Here is a 19233-nt window from a genome sequence, read left to right as displayed (position 1 = left end):
GTGGCTGCAGCAGCAGATGTCAGGTCTGCTGGGGGGACTGGGAGCAGCAGCGCAAGAGGCTGCTCCTGCGGGCGCACGGCCTCGGAGGTCTAGGCCTCCGGAGCGCTTCAGCCCATCTGTGTCCCCCAGGGTTCAGCGCCGTTCACGGAGCCCCGTGGGAGGAATCCGACCAGCAGGCGGAACCCTCCGCGCGGGGGGATCCCCCCCCCGTGCAAGAAGATCCAGCAGTGAGAGGTACGGGACCAGGAGCGGCGGGGCATGCGGGGCATGCTGCTGCCCAGCGCGGGGTGAGTCGTGCCAGGGGGGCAGAAGTACAGGCTGAGGAACGCAGGCCTGGTACACGGAGCGAGCGGCGCACAGCTGGCTCCGCCTCCAACGAGGTCACGCTGGCTGGTGCTGTACCTGAGGGTCGGGATGACAGGAGAAGAGAGATGTCAGCGTCAGCAGAGGATGGAGAAGTACCTGGTCCATCATCATTGGCTGGGGCTCGTCGGGACACTGGACCTGCGGCTGCTGGGTTCACAGCCCCCAGGCAGCCTGGTGAGTCTGTCTCTATGTTTGTTAATGCTTTAGCGCCGAGTCAGGGGGGGGGAGGGTCAGCCCTCCAAGGGGAGATGAGCAGGGGCTTTACTGATTTGTTGAGTGGTTTTGCAGATTGGTTAGTAGGTTTGCGACAGGGGGCGGGGCCGTCCCCGGCGGCGGCGTGGGCGCCGCAGACTTCGGGCACTCCAGCTAACCATAGCGTGCCAGTCAGCAATAGTGTGCCGGTCAACGGTGGGGCGCCGGTGGGGAGCAGGGTGCCGGTATCTGGCGGTGAGCAAAGCAGCAGTAGTGCGGGGGCAGAGGGGGGCAGTGTGGGGACGCAGGAGGAGAGTGGGAGGCTCAGTGACACTGCAAAAGGGGAGGTGTATGTATGTTTTGAGGGGCCGTTGGGGGCCCACCTGAAGCAGGAGGTGAGGGAGAAGATTTGGAAAGGGGAATATGTGGATATATTTTCACTGCTCCCGTTAGAGCGTTTTAATCTGGATAGGCCCCGTAAGGAGGAGAAGAAGGAGGAGGAGGAACGGCGGCGGTATCGGCTGATACCGAGGTCATTTACGAACTGGTTGCAAGCATTTGCTATTTTAGCTAGTGTGATTGGGGAGAAGGCACCTGACAATTGTTCAGGTTTGTTCTGTTACATGGATGCGATTGGGGAGGCGTACCGTGTGTATGGGGGCCTGGCTTGGCTCAGGTACGATGAGCAGTTTAGACAGAGGAAGGCTGTGCACCCTAACATACGCTGGGACCACAAAGATATTGCTTTATGGTTAAAGGTGACGGCCCCCATGAAAAGTGGGCAGCCCTTTCGTGGGGAAGGGGGGGGGGGGCCGAGGGAGGCCACGAATGGGACGGCCATGCAGAAAGGACTCTGCTTTGCCTTCAATGACGGGTCATGCCGGTTTGGGGCAAAATGCAAATTTAAGCACGAATGTTCCTCGTGTGGAGGGACCCATGGTGCAAATAAATGCTTCAGGGGGAAGTCCCGGGACGGCAATTCAAAAGGGGGAGACACCAGTTCGGCTGGAAAGGATGCTGGGCTATCTGCGTAGGTATCCTGATCAGCAGACAGCCGTGTTGTTGGAGGAGGGGTTTAGGGAAGGTTTTAAGATACCTTCCGATGTGCAGGTTTCAGGGGGTTTTAGGAGGAACTTGAAGTCTGCAAGGGAGCATCCAGAGGTGGTGCAGGAAAAATTGCTTAAGGAGGTGCAGCTGGGTCGTATGGCTGGACCTTTTGGGTCGGCACCTTGGCCAGATTTGATAGTCTCTCCATTGGGGGTGGTGCCGAAAAAGGAGGCGAACAAGTTTCGTCTTATACACCATTTGTCTTTTCCAAAAGGGGCGTCGGTCAATGATGGCATTGACCCCGACATCTGCTCGGTGGTCTATACATCGTTTGACGCGGCTGTTCAGTGGGTGAAGCGGTTTGGGAGAGGGGCTCGGTTGGCAAAGACTGATATTGAATCGGCGTTTCGTTTGCTGCCGGTTCACCCAACCAGTTTGCGTTTGTTGGGATGTTGTTGGGACGGGGAGTTTTTTGTTGATCGATGTTTACCGATGGGTTGCTCCTTGTCGTGTGCTTATTTTGAGGCCTTTAGTTCTTTTTTGGAGTGGGTGGTTAAGGATGTCTCTGGGTGCAGTTCAGTTATTCATTACCTAGATGACTTCTTATGTATTGGTCCTGGGGGGACCGGTGTCTGCGACTTATTATTGAGGACTGTTGAAAGGGTGTCGGCAGACTTTGGGGTCCCGCTTGCACCAGGTAAGACGGAGGGCCCTGCTACTGTGATCAGTTTTTTGGGTATTGTCATTGATACCGAGAATATGGAGTGCCGATTGCCTGAGGAGAAATTGCTGGGTTTGAAGGCTGAGGTAGGGAGGGCATTGCTGTTGAAGAAGATTAGATTGCGGGAATTGCAGTCCTTGCTGGGTAAATTGAATTTTGCGTGTCGCATTATGCCTATGGGCCGCATTTTCAGCAGGAGGTTGGCAGCAGCGACAGCAGGGGTGGCTCTTCCTCATCATTTTGTCAGATTGGGTAGTGAGTTGAAAGGGGATTTGCGGGTGTGGGCAACTTTCTTAGAAGCTTTTAACGGCAGAGCCTTGTGGATGTCGGACACATGCGTGGCTACTGAGTTAGACCTCTTCACAGATGCGGCCGGGAGTGGCGGTTTTGGGGCATATTGCCAGGGACATTGGTGTGTAGGCCGGTGGCCGGAGTCTTGGGTGCATAAGGGCATGGTCAAAAACTTGGCATTGTTGGAGTTGTTTCCTATTTTGGTTGCAGTAGTTGTTTGGGGGGAGTTGTTCCGCAATAGGAAGATTTGTTTTCACTGCGATAATTTAGGGGTTGTCATGGCCATTAACCAATTGTCGGCATCTTCACCGCCAGTGGTCACGATTTTGCAGCAGCTAGTATTGGAATGTCTGGCCTTGAATTTGTGGGTGGTGGCTAGGCACGTTCCCGGTGTCTCTAACGGCATTGCGGATTCTTTATCTTGTTCACAGTGGGAACGTTTCCGGGAGTTGGCGCCAGAGGCGGACAGGGAGGGGACCGGGTTCCCGACTCGGCTCTGGGCTCTGCTGGACGGGTAGTCGATCAGCTCATCAGGGAATCTTTGGCCCCGAATACATGGTCCGCATATAATCAGGAATGGAGGAGCTGGTTGGAATGGCGTGAGGTAGTAGGTTTGAAAGAGGACGATGACGAGTTGGCTGTCTTACTATATGTAGGCCATTGTAAGGAGATTGGTTGGTCAGTAGCAAAAATCACGCGCTGCATGGCGGGTTTGGCTTTTGGGTTTCGTGCAGGTGGCAGGCCTGATGTTACTAAGAATTTCCTGATTGCGCAAGCTTTAAAAGGTTGTAGGAGGGGACACGTGGTGCAGGATCAGAGAAGACCGGTGTCCTTCCAGTTGTTGCAGAATATGGGCATGAAGTTAAGGGAGGTCTGTAGTTCCAATTTCGAGGAAAGGTTGTTCGGGGTAGCCTTTTCGCTTGCCTTCTTCGGGGCACTGCGGTTAGGTGAGCTAGTGAGTCCTAGTGTGTCCAGGCCGGGGGGATTGTTAGAGGAGGATGTGGATTTATACGCGGACAGGGTGGAGCTAGTGGTGAGGAGGTCTAAGACGGATCAGTTAGGGAGAGGGAAGAAGGTGGTTCTCTTCTCTGTACCAGGGTCGGATATGTGCCCGGTGGCACGCCTGAGGAATTTTAAGGAAGTCAGGGTGGGCAGGGAAAGGGATCCCTTGTTGATGCATGCAAATGGATCCTTTCTATCAAGGTTTCAGTTCACAAGTGTGTTTAGAACAGTCCTACGTACGTTGGGCCTCAAGGGGGAGGAGTACGCGGGTCACTCTTTCCGCATTGGGGCCGCAACTGAGGCTGCTAGAATGGGATTTGGGGATGAGTTAATTAAGCGTATTGGGCGGTGGGAATCGTCTCGCTTTCGTTCTTATGTTCGTTTAGGGGATTGTTGAGGTTGATTGTGTTCTTTTCTGTTTTAGGGCAGCCTCCGTGCCTGATTTGGATTTTGGGACATTCATATGTCTTTTGGGGAGCGTTACGGGCTGATGTCAGACCGAACGGCCGCCAGCTAGGTTTGGATAGAGAGGAGGCAGTGGTTCGCTGGCTGGGGAAGCGCGGTATGGTATGGAGTGGAGTGTTGCCGGAATTTCACCGTTTTGTTCGGCTCGATAGGGCCCCCGACATACTAGTGTTGCATGTGGGTGGGAATGATCTTGGGGGCAGACCGTTTAGGGAGTTGATACGGGATATCAAGTTTGATCTCCTACGTTTATAGGCAATGTGTCCGGAAGTGATCACGGTTTGGTCGGATATTGTACCACGCCATTATTGGAGGGATGCACGGTCGGCTGATAAGCTCAATAAGGCACGTATTAAAGTTAACAGGGCGATTGGGTGCTTTATGGCCAGGAACGGGGCTGTGGTGGTGAGGCACAGGGAACTTGAGTCAGGTGCCGGAGCATTTTGGAGAGGGGACGGAGTGCACCTGAATGCTGTGGGGATAGATGTTTGGTCCTTGGGACTGCGAGAGGGAATAGAAACAGCGTTCCTGATGTGGGGGGGGGCGCACGGGGTTAAGGGTTTAACCACGTGCTTGGTGGCGGAGGGGGGTCCTCGAGGTTAGTGGCATTGAGGCTTAATTATGCGGCGGGGAGGGCCCCATGAGGGGGCTGGACTCCCCTGGGTGAGGTTAATTAATGAGCACTGGGTGTTGACAATTGGTGCCCTCGAGCCAATCGCTATCGGCTGGGGGTAAGAACTCCTGGAAGTGCTTAGAGGTGTGGATAGATTTATTGAGGGCCTCGGGGACCACCTTCCGTGTGAATGTTTTGGTTATTGTTAAATTGTATTGTTTCAATAAAGATGGCTGCTGTGGCCAATTTTATCCAACAGGAGAGTCATGTCATTTTTGGGTGGATAATTGGGCACAGCGATTAGACAATACCCTGTCATGTAGGAGCTGGACTGGAGGCAAAGCCTGGGGGTAGGCTCCCCTGACAGGGTTTGTAGGGAGCTGACTAGCAGTGTAGTCATAGGAGGAGTGTTTAAGGAGAGGGTCATAGGGGGAGGGGCTTAACGGGGTGTTGGAGGGGTTTATAAGCGGGGTTCAGGCGGGAAATAGGGGTCACTGGGAGATTTTTCTTAACAGCTCCCACCCACCCTCCCTGTTTTTTGTAGTTTTTAGGTAGAATAATTGATAGGATGTCTTTTTGTCACAGTGGCCTGTGCGGAGGGGGGTCCTCGAGGTTAGTGGCATTGAGGCTTAATTATGCGGCGGGGAGGGCCCCATGAGGGGGCTGGACTCCCCTGGGTGAGGTTAATTAATGAGCACTGGGTGTTGACAATTGGTGCCCTCGAGCCAATCGCTATCGGCTGGGGGTAAGAACTCCTGGAAGTGCTTAGAGGTGTGGATAGATTTATTGAGGGCCTCGGGGACCACCTTCCGTGTGAATGTTTTGGTTATTGTTAAATTGTATTGTTTCAATAAAGATGGCTGCTGTGGCCAATTTTATCCAACAGGAGAGTCATGTCATTTTTGGGTGGATAATTGGGCACAGCGATTAGACAATACCCTGTCATGTGCCCATTTTGGTAATACTTACCCTTCAGAGTACAGCGGTATTGGCCATTTTTTCCAGTGATCTGTGCATGCGCAGTGGGCACTGAGCACTCCAAATGACCAGGACATCCTGAACACAACACTCCAGCGCTGCCTGGAGGATCCCAGTAAAGCCACACTCCGATCCCTGGATTAGGAAACAAAAACATCACAGTTGTCTGGTACAATAAGGCCTTGACCTGATGTCACTACAACTGCATACAATCTTCTCGTCTATAATAAGACACTGTAGTGTGCGGAAAATACGGTGTGACAAATACAACTTCATGATGATGATAGAATATAATTTAGCTTTAACCAAACGTCCCATCTGTCCCAATTTCAGAGCGATAGCCCCACTTTTCCATGTTCCCACAGCAGGCCACACGGGGGAAGAATGAGGAAGGATCTCATCACCACTGCTAACCTGCTACTGTATGTGTCACGTTGCTGTATTATTATTATTATTATAATTTTATTTATAAGGCGCCACAAGTGTTTCGCAGCGCCGTACAAAGGAACAATACAGGGAGACAAAACTTGGCATAACATTGAATAAATAACAAAAATACAGTACAAATAAAGAGCACCACAGTTCAATACACATTACAGCTTAAATGTAAGTAGTGAGGACCCAATCAACATACAACTAGAGGCTTAAGGCCAATGATGGAGATGAGTATGAAGATGGTCACTGAGTGTTGGAGTAAAGGAGAGCTGTGAGTGAAATGTGAAGAGAAGTGGGCTTTGACAACAGGAGGGAAGAGGGCCCTACTCGGAGGAGCTTACAATCTAGTAGGAAGGGGAGACAGACAGATTACAAGAGGTGCAAGCGAGGGGGTGGTGGTTAGATAGCAGGATGTAAACAGGCAAGGGGTCGGAGAACCAGCTGGTTCTCCGACCCAGCTGTATGTCATTTGTTTTTGTTATGACCCCTTAATGTATCGCACAAGCGCAATATCGCCATGATCTATGAACAGTATGATGAGGATAATATTAATAATAATAATAGGATTAAATGAGTCTATTTAATGTGGCTATCACAGAAGAAGATCTGGACGTGCTACTTTGCCAGTAGAGAATGAGAAGCTTCGTCTGTGAAAGGAATGTTGCATGATTTATTCACATTTAAATGATGTCACCTGGATTTTATTTACATGGAAAATATGTCCATGCTGCCTAATTAGTGGCTCACATCAAGCAAGACATTTGCATAGTCATCATCTCCCAACGCAGGGCCGTCTCTAGATCATTTGGCTCCCAGTGTGAACAGTAAAAATATTACCCCCCCTCCACTATACATATTTTTATTGCCCCTGCACCCCCAGACATTGGCCACAAAATCTGTGCCCCTTACATTTTCTGACAGTTTTTCTTCTTAAAGTAATGCCTCTTACACATTATGCCACTCACCGAAATGCCTCTTACATATTATGCCACACACCAAAATTCTCCTTATATGATTAAGTGCCCCTTGCACCATATTATGCCATACACAGTAATGTCCCTTGCACCATATTATGCTCCACACAGTAATGCCGCTTGCACCATATTATGCCTCACTCAGTAATGACCTTATACCATATTAAGCCCGCTATGGTAATGCCCCTGACACCATATCATGCCCTACACAGTGATGCCCCTTGCATCATATTATGCCCCACACAGTAATGCCCCATTGCACTATATTATGCCCCACACAGTAATGCCCCTTGCACCATATTATGCCTCACTCAGTAATGACCTTATACCATATTAAGCCCGCTATGGTAATGCCGCTGACACCATTTTATGCACCACACAGTAATACCCTTTACTCCATATTATGCCCCAAACAGTAATGCCCCTTGCACCATATTATGTCCCACAGTACTGCCCCTGACACCTTATTATGCCTCACATAGTGATGCCCCTTACACTATACTGCACCCCACAGTAATAACCCTAACCCCTTATTATGCCTCACATAATATTACCCCTTACAGCATATTATGTCCAACACTAAAATACCCCTTGTACCATACAATGCGCTACACAGTAATGCCTGAGCTGAAGAGTTGAAGCATCAGGGTACATGGTGGTGGAGCTAAGCGGCCAAATCATTAGGCTATTTGTGGGTGCGAGGAGTACCCATTTTTCCAGGGTTGCAGGGACTTCCCCCAAAAAACATGAGGCTCCCGCAACTTCTGGTAGGTATGCCTCACATACAGTAGAGATGCCTTTGCTCCCACATTACCTGCTTGTTGTCAGGGGGTTTTATTGAGATTCTTTTATGTCACCACCTCCAGCTGCAGTATCTTAATTCCAAAACCTGTTCGCACCTGCCACGTATACATCTAGTAAAAGTCTCTACCAAAATGGCCACGGCCTGCTCTGGCATCCTTCCCAACGGACTGGGTCATTAGGTGGACAGTGTCTAGGTCGACAGTCAATAGTTTGACCACTATTGGTCAACAAGCAGAAGGTCAACATCTAATAAAGGTCAACATGATACACTAATACGGTGTCAATGTCGACCTAACAAAAAAACCTCACGTTGCCATTTTCCATGTCGACCATTTGCTTGTGTTGACCTTATGACCGTGTTGGCCCAATACATGTTGACAATTTTTCACGTGTAGACCTTATGCTTGTCAACCTAATGATCCACTCCCCTTCCCAACTGTCTCCACTGAGGCAGCATCCATTTTGGGAGTGTCATTTTCAACAGTAATTCCAATATGTACTTAGTGAATTGGAAGATTGTTTTTTTAATTATCCTTTAGGGCTATTTTAAAAAGACAACACACATATAGGTGTAAATTTACTAAAATAGAAGTTCTGTTGAAGATGGGATGTTGCCCATAGCAACCAATCAGATGCTATCTATGATCTTCTAGACGGTGCTAAATAAATAAGAAGCATAATCTGATTGGTTGCTAGAGGTAACATCTCATCTTCATCTTGGTAAATTTACCCCATATAGGGCGAGATGTATCAAATGGAAAATGCGGTAAAACCCTGGTTTTACCGCATTTTCCAATGTATCAAAAATGATACCGCATTGAAGGGTATCGCCACCTTTGGGTGGCGATACCCTATAGAAGCCTATGGGCTTCTTTTCGCCGCCCGCCACGTCGCCGCAACCCCGCCGCCTCGCCGACCCCCCCTCCCTTGGGCTTACCTTCTTGCAGGTCCTCCTGGACCCCGGAAGGTAAGCCCTTCCTCCCCCTATCAACGCAGCCGGACGTCCTTCCGGCTGCAGGGGGGAGGACGAAGCGCCGGGGACAGCCTGCTTAGCTGTCCCCGGCGTGAAAGCAGCAGAAGCCGGCTGGGAGGTGACGGAGACCCCCCGCAGACCACAGTACAGGTATCGCGGCGGGGGGGGGGGGGGGGGGGGGCGCGAAGGGCGGCGATGTATTTTAATAGATCCCGCCCATAGTCTTGTACATACTGTAGAAAGATACTATATGCATGCAAGAAGGACGTATGTCTAAAGGATCGCACACACTGGCCAATATATTGGCTGTTTGATGGCCGATATATCCATACATCATCGGCCAGCATGTACGAGCAATATATCTGTGAATGGCGTAGTTCACAGATATATTGCAACACCTCTGCAATACAGCTGATGCCCGATATATCTAAATATATATAAGCACATTGTGTGTGTGTATGGGCGATCCACCACCCGCCCGTACAGCCACGCCGGGAGCCGCCGGTGACTGACAGCTCAGTGGGCACATGTGTCCGCCCACTTGTTGTGAATGGAGAACACGCTGCCTGATCCATTTGCAGATACATCTATCACAGGGTTGCCGACTTCCTGGGAGAAGGCAGCCAGTCCAGTGAGGCACAAAGGGCGGGGGCCAGTGACAGGGCGGGATAGGGGCGGGGTGGCCAGCGGATGACCAGTGTGGGGGCGTGGCCAATGTGATTGCGTCCTTGTGGGGCCACGCCCCCCACCAAGCAATGTCGGTATTTCAGGCATTGCACAGTGGGGGCGGGGCTATAAAGAAGCTAATCGGGTCATTTGCTCACACGGACCCCCCCCGGTCGCGGGAGGCTGCCTGGATTCCAGGAGGACGGGAGGTTGACTGGCAATTCTGGGAGGGTAGGCAACCCTGATCTATCAGTGTGTACCCAGCTTTACTGAAACATAGACAATCATGTTAGCATGTATACAATTACAAGTGTGTATATTATATACTCATGCCCAGTGTAGTCAGTGCATAGTGATAATGTTTAACAGTGTTAGTGCGGGATGTATTAACATACATCGCCGCCCCCTCGCCACTCCGCCACCTCAATGCTAGCACATATGTACTGACATATGCGGCTAGCATCACGGTGCAGTGACGGAGGATACCTGTGATGTGGTGTGCAGGGGTCTCCGTCACCTCCTGGGCTCTGCGGCGGTACCCGGTGTCTCCTCCTCCACCTCCAGCCGGAAGGACATCCCCGGCTGTGACATGCTGCTGGGGGAGGAGGAGCAGCACGGAGGATGGGGAGGGGGGTAGGAGTCTGCGGCGGGTGGCGATAGAAGCCCATAGGCTTCTATAGGCTTTCCAAAGGTGGTGACGCAGGGGGTTTTTACCACATTTTCATCTTTGTACATCCCGTCCTTAGTGATAAATATTGCATCTTATTACAGTATATATTATGGACATACTATCATACTGTAGTGACATATATTAAATCTTTCCCCCTTCTTTAAACTTGTTTCTCTTAGTGATGACTCAAGGCACTTAGGTACTGATTCTAGGCTGGCTCACAAAGCGCAGTAGTTTGCTGCATTTCGAGCATGTAACGCCGAGCGGCTGTGCAAACGCCCGTTCCCCGTTACTCGCTGAATTTCTCCGCAGCACTGCGAATGGATGTTTTGCATAAATATCTATTCGCAGGCTTGTGTCACAGGACGCTGCCACAGGACACAGCGGGTGGTCTACTCACCCATCCGTGCCCGTCAGCGGCTGTCCTGTGTGCAGAGGTCCCCCGGGTATGGCAGCAGGCATCAGGGGTCCAGGACGGTGTCCGACAGTGGGGAGAGCCGGGCGCGATGTGTGAGCTGGAGCATGCTCAGGCCGCGTCGGGAGTCCAGCGCCACCATCTTTGTTGAGGGCAAAAGTATGGGCAAACTGCTATTGGCCAGGTTGGGAGGTTTTCCTGATTCCATGACATTCCAGCCAATGGCAGCCACTCCCTGGGTACTTAGGGAGGCTGCCTAGGCTAACAACCTTTGTCAGAACAAAGAGTCTCCTGTGTTTGCTACACCTTTGGAAGACCTCTTGACTGTACTAGTGCCTTTGGTATTCCCAGTTAAGCCTTCCTGTTCCGTGTTAGCGAAGCCTGGCACCTCTGGCCACCGTTCCAGTCCAACCCAATCCACTCTTGCTGGTCCACTCCGACCGATTCTTACCAGGTCCATTCCATACTCCAGTCTTCTCCGTTCAACCAAGCATTCCCATTGGTCTCCTCCACAGTTGCAGTCTTCTCCATATTCCGTCATCAACACCCTGAATTTATTACGCAAGAACTTATTGCTTCAAATTATTTATACGCAAGAACTTATTGCTTCATATTATTTACTACGCAAGAACTTATTGCCTCATATTTTGTTCTCCCATAAACCTCAAAGAAGTATTTGAGTGCTTTCCGTTGTTCTCCATTTATGAAAAAGTAATTCATTAAACTTGCTCATTTTACCTCCAATTCTCCTGATTCATCTGTGGTCCCTGTAACTCACACGACTCCATCCGATCCTCCACCCGTGACAGCTTGCATGCGGGCCTGAAATCATTCAACGGTCACCAGAACAGGGTGGTCGGCTAACATCGGTGACATCAACCGCCCGCCCAAGGAAGGCAGGTGACCACCCCCATTTGGAAGTGGATGCCCAGCATTTTCCTGGGAGCACTCAATGTTTTCCATGCGAATTCCCCCTACGCCTGCTTTGAAGACCTGCACATACGCATATTCCCTCATGTGCCTGTGTATATATCCATCATCTAACACCATTGAGGGTTTCCTTAACCAGAATCACCCCCCTATTGCAATCACTAAATAACCAACCCCTACATTCCCTTGATTACCCCTCTTTGCTTTTAGAATGCTCCTTCTTCAAAACTTAATCCAATACAGGTTGAGTATCTCTTATCCGAATTGCTCAGGACCATGAGCCTTTCAGATCAGGGATTTTTATGGTTTTCGGATTATTTTTTTTTTTACATACTTACCTGGTCCCCCCTATGGTCCCTCAGCTTCCCCCGGTGTCCACAGTGGCCTTCAGGAACTTCTTCAGTGGTCCCAGGGGTGCATTATGCGAGTTTGCAGGCACGCTGGTAAAGTCACTTGCGCACCTGCGCAATACACTCCTGGGACCGCTAAAGACGATCCTGAAGGCCACCGTGATTTCAGGGGAACTTGGTAAGTATGAAAAAAGTGGCAGAGGGTAAAATAAAATCAGAAATATTCCAAAAAAAACACAGATCTTTGGTTACGGGAGACTCTACCTGTAGTAGTATAAAAAAAAATTCTCAAAGTGCTATAATGATGTCATTCCAGCGCTGTAAGAGTTAATGCACAATTTCCTAGGGACAGCCTCTGCAGTTTTAGACAAGCATAATGACCCCCATACATCAGCAATAAATTGCTGCAACGGGACCTATCGGCAAATAGGGCAAATTGAACATATTTAATTTCCCCGATTCCCCAAAGGATCGAAAATCATTGCTGGCCGCCGATCAGAGAATCTGATCAACACATCAGTGGGGAGGACATGTCTAGAATCTGGCCCAGCGATTGGTCACTTTCGGTTCAACTAATGTGAAATATACATTTAAAATATATTTTATACATTTTAAAAACAACTAAAACATGAGAGCATTATATATGCAATATTCAAAGATTAAGCATATTTTGAAAGCTTAAAATATAGCATTAACAGAACACATACCAGGATGGCACAAGGATACTTAAGGTGCCCATACATTAGTACAATATGGGCCGATTTTACCCGATCCTCATGGATCTGCCCAAATCGGATGTGTTCGATGTCCCCCTTTGGGTCCATGCGCATCGTACCTGAGCTGGAGTTAATCCCTAGCACCGGGGTACGTACAGATGACCGGTGGGAGGAATGCTAGCATTCAGAATACCGACGCCAGCATCTCGATGGAGGAAATCCCGACAGGGGTTAGAAAAGTATACTTACCTGCCCCCCATTAACCCTAACCCTAATTCCCTGCAGCCTAACCCCTCCCCCCTAGTGCTTAACCCTCCCTTTCTATACCCAACCAGCCTAGCCCTAACCCCTCCCCCAGCCTAAATCTAAGCGCCCCCTCCTAGTGCCTAAATCTAATACCCTGTTTCCCGGCCTAACCCTAACCTCTCCCACATACATACGTTTAGCATCTCAGCAGTCGGCGCCTGTCTCCTCATTTATGTCCGAATTCTGGCTCCGGTCTCCCGGCAGTAATCAGGATACCGGCATCCCCACCGCCATAATGCTGCAAGCCAGCGGCGTAGCTTTGTTTGGGGCGCCCCCCGCCGTTAATGGGGGGGCGCCCGCCCGTCCGGCCCCCCGTGCCCCCTCCCCCCATTGCCGCATGCTTACCTGTCCGCGTGTCCCGGCTCCCCTTCTGGCTTCAATAAATTCTATGCAGACAGAGCACGACAAAATGGCCGCCCCCATACCGCAGACAGTTTCAGAGATCAGTCTGCTTTATGGGGCGGCCATTTTATCGCGGTCCGTCTCCATAGCATTGATTGAAGCCAGGAGGGGAGCCGGGACGCGCGGACAGGTAAGCATGGGGGGCGGGGGAATTACTATAGCACCACAGCCCCCCCGGCGCCCCCATATGCACAGCGCCCCCCCGCGACCGCGGGGGCTGCGGTGCTATAGTTACGCCACTGCTGCAAGCATCCCCTAACACCAGTGAATACAACCACATGTATCAGCAACAAGATTCTTCAACCATTTCTAAAGAGGATCCATAGTCACATTTGAAATAATGACATATGTACCCTTTATGTGTTTTTTATATGACTTATGATGGCCATGCTGTACACTAGACCAACTTTCATCCAATCATCCAACCAACTAGTTCAGTCAAATTGTTTAAATCAGATTCCACTACAGTTCCTTGTCTGAGCGACAGCTTTTGTCCGTTTCCAGGGTTTTGAGCAAATTACTGAATTATACATTTATACATTTGCTCCCATTTAGTTCCATATTTCTATTCCCACTAGATGGATGGTTGGAGGAAAGTTGGTCTAGTGCAGTGGTTCCCAAACTGTGTGCCATGACACAAGAGGAACCTCGGGACACTTGCAGGGGTGCCTAGGACACTTGCATGTGTGCCTCAATTTGGTGGTCCAGGACCCATTCAAATATTTATGGTCAATTTAATATGCAATCCTAAAATATGTCTCTAAACAGAAACAAATCCTGTCCATCCCCACATATCTGACCCTAAGGATGACATTTAAACACAATTTATTTAATTTAATATTTTTGAATTTCTCAAAGAAACTTATACTAGGTGTGCTGTCAAAAAAAAAGAATGATACTCAAGAGAAACGAGATTCAAAACAGTTTGGGAACCACTGGTCTAGTGCAGGGTTCCTCAAACTATTTCTCTCTGGGACCCCATCAGACAATAAAAATAATGACAGGACCCCAGCAAGTTACTGCAGAAGGTTATCACTTCACATGTGTAGTCAGCAGACAGCACATACATGGCAGCACTGTGGAGGCACAAAGTGATGGGAGGAGTCTGAAGTAACAGACATTTCAACAGATTTCTCAGACTCCTTGAATCACTGAGATTAGAAAAGTCATCATCCTGATGGTCAGTAACATGGAGCCACAGCCCGATACTGTGCAGCTCAGGACCCACAGTTTGGGAACTGCTGGTCTAGTGTATTGTTAATTTATTTACATTTTCTTACATAGCGCAGCATATTCAGTTGCGCTTTATAACTGGAAACAGTGGTAAAACCAACCGGGTAGTATTATTATTAACAGTTTCCTATATAGCGCATACTTATTCCGCAGCGCTTTACAGAGAATATTTGAACATTCACATCAGTCCCTGCCCCAGCGGAGCTTACTTACAATCTATATTCCCTACCACATATACACGCACACACACAGACATTCTAGGGTTAATTTTGTTTGGAGCCAATTAGCCTACCAGTATATTTTTGGATTGTGGGAGGAAACCAGAGTACCCGGAGGAAACCCACACAATTACAGGGAGAATATACAAACTCCGCACAGTTAGGGCCATGGTGGGAATGGAACCCATGACCTCAGTGCTGTGAGACAGTAATGCTAACCATTACACCATCCGTACTGCCCATAACAGACTGACATAGAGGTAGGAGGGCCCTGCTCGCAAGCTTACACTTTATAGGGATAATAGGAGGGATACATAAGGATAGGAATCTATAGCATGGCAGTCCTACCAGATTGCAAGACAGTCCTGATGAGATGCAATTAGATATGAATGCTACTGGAGGTTATGTTGGGGGTACCAGGATATGATAAGTTTGCCTGAAGAGGAAATTTTCAGGGAACGCTTCAAAGTCTGGAGGCCAGCATAATGTTTGAGGTTCCAGCTTCCTGGATTTCTCATGCTGTAGACAGTGCTGCATTAGGGTTGCCTAAACTCCTGCACCCCCCCCCCCCCCGCATCGCCCCGGCATCAGTATTTAAATACCTAGATTTGCAGCTTTCTGAGAAGGGGCAGTGCTAAAATGACATAAATTGCATCAATTTAGCCCACCCCCTTCTCGGAGACCTGCAAACCGAGGTATTTGTAGTACTAGGGATGGGGCTTGGTGACGTTGCTACCCCTCCCCAAGTGCTGCTGATAGTCTTCCCTACGGGCTTCTCCCGGAGAGGAGATCCTAAAAGTAGGAAAGCCTGTATATATCCCTTTTTTTAGCACCTATATAATGGTATCTTACCTATTTCATTGTTTATTTATGTTGCACAGTTTCCCAAGTTCAGATACAATAAAACATAACAATACATATAATTGCTTAATCAGTAACTAATGAAACAATAGGCCTCTTACACATTACCTAATGCAGCAAACAAATAAAGAGTTTACTGACAGAAGTCAGATATCAGGTGATTTTCCGGAATCCTCTGGCTCGTTTTATTTCCCTACTGCACCTGCCAAATAGGCTCTTGACTCAAGTGATTGTATAGGAAAGGTTGCAGGTCTTATGTACAGTAATTGTCCTAATCATAGAAATATTGAGTTTACACCATAAGCAACGCATTAGGCTGCAGTTCAAGTCTGTCTTCAAGTTACATTTCCCTTGTTTGATCCAGTATATGTTTGTTTTTAAGGTCTTGAGTTTTATGCTAATATCATGACCATATTTATGGGAATTAGGTTCTTATGTTTTTGACATAAAATAGGTCAATATATTAACACAAGTAGAAGGTCGACATGACAATTTAAACTTTTTTCGTACTTTACTATCCACGTGATCTACAATTGGGAACGGCAAAGTGCCCAAAGCATGGCGAGCGCACTAACCGGTGGTAAATGTCGACCCGTGAAAACGTATGTTGACCTATCCCTAACAGTCTAACCCTAACTGTAGGCTATCCCGAACAACAGCCAAACCTAACAGAAGGTTATCCCTAAAATCAGCCTACCCTAACAGTAGGCTACCCCTAACAGCCTAACCCTAACAGTAGACTGTCCCTAACAACAGCCTAACCTGAACTGTAGGCTATCCCTAACAACAGCCTAACCCTAAGAGTAGGCTATCCCTAACAACAGCCTAACCCTAACAGTAAGCTATCCCTAACAACAGCCTACCCTAAAAGTAGACTATCCCTAACAACACAAGAAAAAAATTGACAGTTGGTGGGTGGTACAGTGCTGCCTTAGATCACAATCCCTGAAGATACACCTTTACTTCAGAACATAGAATTTTGGAAAAAGTGGGATATACAATCAATGGCGCAAATAAAGAATACTTAAAGTTTATATGTCCGGGCTCCTCCCTCTTGTGAGATGATGAGATGACGTTTGTTCTCGGATGAGCGGGGATCGCCAGGTCACGGTGTTTAACGTGTAAAAAAGAAAATTTTAAAATAAAAGTTAAATGGCTGTGTCTGTGTCTTTTATTATAAACACTCTAGTGAGTGGTGCTTTCAGTGTAAAGATGGGTTGGGTCCCTCTGGGCGTACCAAAACTCACGTGGGTTTTTGGTGGTATCCCTCTTATAAAGGTTTCTTTTTTGTACTGTCCTGGAGGGGCTCAAACTTTTCAATGTGTGTGCTTCTTTTCGTATTTGTGAAGTGATCACAGAATTTTCATTCGTTCTCAATAAAGAAAGAAAAAGTGGTGTCTGAGATCTACAGTATTACTGTATATTCTCTTTTAAAAATTATGTGAGACAGCCTAACCCTAACATCAGACTAACTCTAACCCTAACAAGAGGTTAACCCTTACACCAGCCTAAACCCTAACAACAGTCTAACCAAATCAGCAGGCTAAGACTAAAGTTATCAACGGGCTAACCATAACAACCTTGATAAAGACGTCAGCCGACGTCAAAACATGTTGAAGGAGTCGAGGTGACAAGTAGTACCAGAACAAGGGAAGGTGTCCATCTCCAGCAGTAAGAATACTCGGGTTCCATCTTTTCTTTCTGGCTGCCGTTGTCATCCTTACACCTGTGAATCTGGTACGAGGTTACCCTCATATTTTACTATTTTTAAGTGTTGTGTGCAAAAAGAAAAACATTTTATTGCACTATGGGAGTTTATTTCCCTTTTATATTGCCTATTCATCTCATAATGGAGGTATAAAAACATCAAAAAGATACCGAGATGCGAGTGTCACTAAGTTTATTCATGTAAGCCAAAGTGTGAGCATCATCTGTCAATATAATGTACATTTCCCCTTGCACGTGGTAAGAGACAGGATTGAAAGATACCTTTATGGGTTTATATACACCATGTTGCATGTAAGCCCCATTTCACTCCAGATTTGTGTTACTTCTGAAACCATTCACCTCCTCCTTTCTCCTTTCTATCAAAAGGAGTTGAACTGTAGGATCTGTCCAGATTGTGGTTATTTTTATCCACAAGCACGATTGGCCGTTGTCTTTGGACAATTTGGGCAAGTTCCTTTACATCTACCTTTCATTCGTATGTAACCATAACAACAGCCTAACCTTGGCCCTTATTCTGAATGGTGCGGATATTCCCGCATTCTTACGGAGCGGTCCGCACGCCACGGTGTTTTGCCGCGTGCGGCCATCGTCCGTAGAAACGCCCACGGGTCCTCCGCATTCGGACGGACTCACTCTTTAAGAACAGGGCGTGTTTACGGACGACATACAAACCATGCGTGTGCGGGAGAAACACTCCGATTCTGCACGGTATTACAGAGTATTACAGAGTATGCTCGGAAATACCGCATCCGAACGGGAGCCAAGCGGTGCTACCGCCCGTAAGCGGAGTATTTACGCCAAACAACCCACTATTATGTATCTTCTGCAATACATCACATGACCCACTTATTCAATTACCTATCCTCATAAAAAACTGCTTATTTGGAATTGGAATCAATTAGATGCCAATATATCCTTACAAGCATGCCTAACACATGCATTGCACACATTAACCCTTACAGCAATTGAAGTGCAATGGTTTCAATTAAAGCACTGACAAGCGTCCTATTAGTGAGTAATGAGTAAAGGAGTCGATTCTATTGGGTTCAGGTGTTAATGCTTGTAGTCATTAGGCGGTCCGTTCGCCTACCGCATGAACGAGTGGTGTCCGCAAAGCAATAGTACACTTGTGGACACCGCACATTTCTTCCCTTTTTGCTCGCGTGCATTCGGAGTGCTATCCGAATGTACGCCCCCCAACATAAGTGTACTCCCCCGTGTCCGCCCATGTTTCCGCCCCGTTTTGCCCACTTTGAAACTACGCCCATGTGTCATTCCGCATGACGCCCATAATACGCCCATATTTCCCGACTGATTGCGGGGAACAGTTTGGGACGGGATTTGGCCGAACTGGTACGGAGTCAAGGCCTGGCACATGCGCGTTGCGTTCTCCACGCATGCGCAGATGCCGTAAAGACGCCATCCGAAAGTATGCGGTAAAGTACGCGTCAATCAGAATAAGGGCCCTTAACAGGAGGCTAACCCTAATGACTGCCTGGGTGTAGATCATCTCATAGACAGTCTAGGTGGACATATCTTGGTAAGGTGAGATATCCTAACGTGCTCCAAAATGGATATCGGCCTATTGTACAATACATCTACGGTTTAACCTTTAAAACTGTGTGGAAAGTCTATGGATAAAGAGAGGCGGTATGTACATACTGTACGGCGCTATCCTTATGGATAATAAGAGAAATTGAAAAATTAAAACACGAAATAAAATAAATAAAAACTGAATAATAAAAAAATACGAAATAAATTCTATAAAAATGTTAAAAAATAATAAATGATGAATAAAAAGGGTGATACTTCATTTTCGGAATAGCCTAACCTTATAATATCTAACCATAACAGCTGCCTAACCCTAACAGCTGCCT

The sequence above is a fragment of the Crinia signifera genome, chromosome 7 (genome assembly GCF_055691185.1).
Source record: "Crinia signifera chromosome 7, ASM5569118v1, whole genome shotgun sequence".
NCBI lineage: Eukaryota > Metazoa > Chordata > Amphibia > Anura > Myobatrachidae > Crinia > Crinia signifera.
The sequence above is the reverse complement of the archived record's forward strand: the minus strand, read 5'-3'. Positions refer to the sequence as shown.